The sequence below is a fragment of the Dipodomys spectabilis genome, unplaced genomic scaffold, assembly GCF_019054845.1.
Source record: "Dipodomys spectabilis isolate Male_0828 unplaced genomic scaffold, ASM1905484v1 ptg000479l, whole genome shotgun sequence".
NCBI classification, from domain to species: domain Eukaryota; kingdom Metazoa; phylum Chordata; class Mammalia; order Rodentia; family Heteromyidae; genus Dipodomys; species Dipodomys spectabilis.
Window position 1 is genome coordinate 559,988 of NW_024871156.1, and position 3,110 is coordinate 563,097.

The 3,110-nt window shown below is 34.9% G+C and overlaps 1 non-coding gene across 1 annotated transcript; it reads left to right on the top strand.

The window, feature by feature from the left end:
* Positions 1-1,775: 1,775 nt before the first annotated feature.
* On the top strand, positions 1,776-1,882 carry LOC122098472. The gene has a single exon (XR_006145741.1). It is a non-coding gene; the product is annotated as a U6 spliceosomal RNA (small nuclear RNA).
* Positions 1,883-3,110: the final 1,228 nt, after the last annotated feature.

Sequence of the window (3,110 nt, forward strand, 5' to 3'; positions counted from 1 at the left end):
ATTGCATATACTTTTAGTTTTCATTACAAATATGGAATGTAGTAAAAATTCTCATAACAATTATACTGCGCTAGATTGTGGGCAGATTCTGATGTAAATAATATACTGTGTTCATGTAGAGATTTTGAGTATCCAAAGTAATAAGCCTGTGGTCCTAAAACCAATACCTTACTTATATTGAGTGACAAATACAACTTCATATAAGTACAGAAGTTTTCCTTGTATCTTTTTAACATATATTTTTATTATAAATACCGTACAGAGGGGTTACATTTACATAAGTAAGGTAATGAGTACATTTCTTATTGAGCATTGTTACCCCCTCCTTTGTTTTTCCCCTACCATCCCTTCCCTTCACACCTCTCCACCTCCCCCCTTCACCCATCCTCTGTTAGAATGTCTTGTATATTTCATTGTTACAATGGGTCAACCAGTATCCTTTACTTATATCTTAAATGAAGAAATACTCGCTTGATTTATGCTGATTCTACTTGTGTAGACACATCTAAAATCACTGCCCAAGTCCAAGAGCACATAAATGAAATGCCATCATTTTTTTGTCAGTTGGTATTTGTGTTCTACACATTTATTGACAGGTTACAAATTATTCTTAAACATTAAAACATTAAAAATACTTTCTTTTTTTCTTATTTTCTTCGCCAGGAAATCAGCAAGACCTCAGTCAGCATTTCTCACCTAGGAATTTTCACATGGGTTAGTTAAATGTATATGTAGAGTCCAGTTTTCTGAGGACTCACTCATCTGCCTAGGAATTCATGCTGGTTGTTGGAAAAAGAGCTCAAGTAAGGATGCCATTTAAAGCCTTATAACTTTACTCTTTACCAGGGTATTCTCCTGCTACTTTGGTTGTTGAGAATGTCTACAAGAGTAAGCATTCCGTGAGGAGCAGGGAGACACCATAAGACTTATACTTACTGAGGTTTCCAAGTGACTTGCTATCACTTGTACTGCATTTTGAAAGTCAAATCTCTCTAAAACTACCAGTATTAAGAGATAAGAAGAGTGGAAAATGAACTCTTAGGGACAAATACATCTTCAACGTATATTGTTCCAATTATTCCTTTTAAGGCATATTCAACAACTGGTGAAACTTGTGTTGGCTGTAAATATGTGTCTTTCTCCATGGGTGCATGTATACATGAGAATATGTATGTGTATGAATAGTAACATACATGTGTACATTATGGCTTATATCATCATTTATTCCTTGCTAACAAATAAAGTAAGGAATCACTAAACTTTTAACAGAAACTGTGTAGTTAAAGTCGTAACTCTTCACTCTGCTCCTTTACACAAAGACTTTGCAACTTCTCATTAATAAAGTTTCCATAAACTCTGAAATGTACATACTTAGTACTTAATGTCTGCTATCATAAATCTTAAATACTTTACAGAAAAGTTTTATACCTGCCAAACAGTCCTATTTTTGGCATATATAAGCAAAATCCCAAAATTAAGCATATTTAAAACATTAAAACTTTTAACAAACCTTAACACTTGCTGCAATGTTCATTTTGACAGGTGCCTTGTATAGAATAATTGAATTTCTCCTCCTACACATCTCTTGAACTACAAATATCTGGAATTATTTTGTTTTTGGCATGTCTATCTTGATTTTATTCTTAATTGTGTGCTTATGTAAGAAATACATGATTCTATAATTTCACAACAATTCTTTGGAACTTACTTTTTGTTGAATTGCCTAGCTTAATAAAATCAATTAAAAATTATACTTTATATATAAAAACTGTTCTGTGCTCAATTTAGCATCACATACCCTAACATTGGAACGATACAGAGAAGATTAGCATGCACCCTCTGCAAGGATGACATGCAAAGTCTTGGAGCGTTCCATATATTTACAGCAACAGATGCTGAAACGTATGTGGCCACAAGGGAACCGTACTGCATTCTTGGTGGGAGTATAAACTTGTTCAACTACTTTGGAAAGCAGTATGGAGGTGCCTCAGAAGACTCCACATAAAACTCCCCTATAACACAGTAATCCCACTTTTGGGGATTCATCCAAATGATCATAAAAAAGACCATACTAAAACTACCAGCACAACTATGGTTATTGCAACATTATTTACGATAGCTAAGATATGGAACCAACACAGATGCCCCCATTAGATGAATGGATCAAGAAAATGTGTTATATATACACAATGGAATTCTTTGCCTCCATCAGAAAGAATGATATCGCCCAATTTGTTAGGAAATGGAAAGACTTGGAAAAAATTTATTGAGGGAAGTAAGCCAAGTCCAAAGAAATATAGGTCCCATGATTTCCCTTATTTTCAATAATGAATGTATGTCTGGGATAAGCAGAAAAGTTCAAAAGATATGTGCATATAACCAGATAAGATGATGTTAAAGAAATTGAACCCCATGTTAGGGACACAAGTGGGTTTTTGTTTCTTGCTATTGTTTCTAACGTACTTATAATGTGTGATGTCATTTTTTTTGTTTTTTGTATGTTTCTCCCCACACTATAACCCCTGTTTTCTCTGTATTTGAAGTTGGTACACTTACATCTTGTATGTATGCTTCTCTAATTTGGGGAGGGGAAGGGAAAAAATGCTCAAATAGCGATACAGGTTGACCCATTGTAACAATGAGATGCACAAGACACTATGTTGAAAAATGAACTTTACAATTTAGGCGGAGGAAGGAAGGGGGAGGGGAGTGTACTTGTGGAGGTGGGAGGGAAGGGATGGTAGGGGAAATATAAAGGAGGAGGTAACAATGCTTGTTAGGAAACTTACTAGTTTCCTTGTTCATGTAAATGTGACCCCTCTGCACAGTATTATTACCATAAAAAAACATATAAAAATGTTCTTAGGTGGAAGAGTTTATTTCCTCTATTTTACCCATATAATATTGTTAACAAAGAAATTAATTCAGAACACTGATATGAAGGTAATTTGAATAAATGTGTGTGTGTGTGAGTGCGGCAGCGCGCAAGCATACACGCACGTGCATGAGAACAAACACCTTGCATGTATATTGGAATGCTCAGAATTTAAATCAGGGCTTCAAGGCCTTACTAGGCCTTTCCTATCTAGATTGGTGAGCTACGATATAAG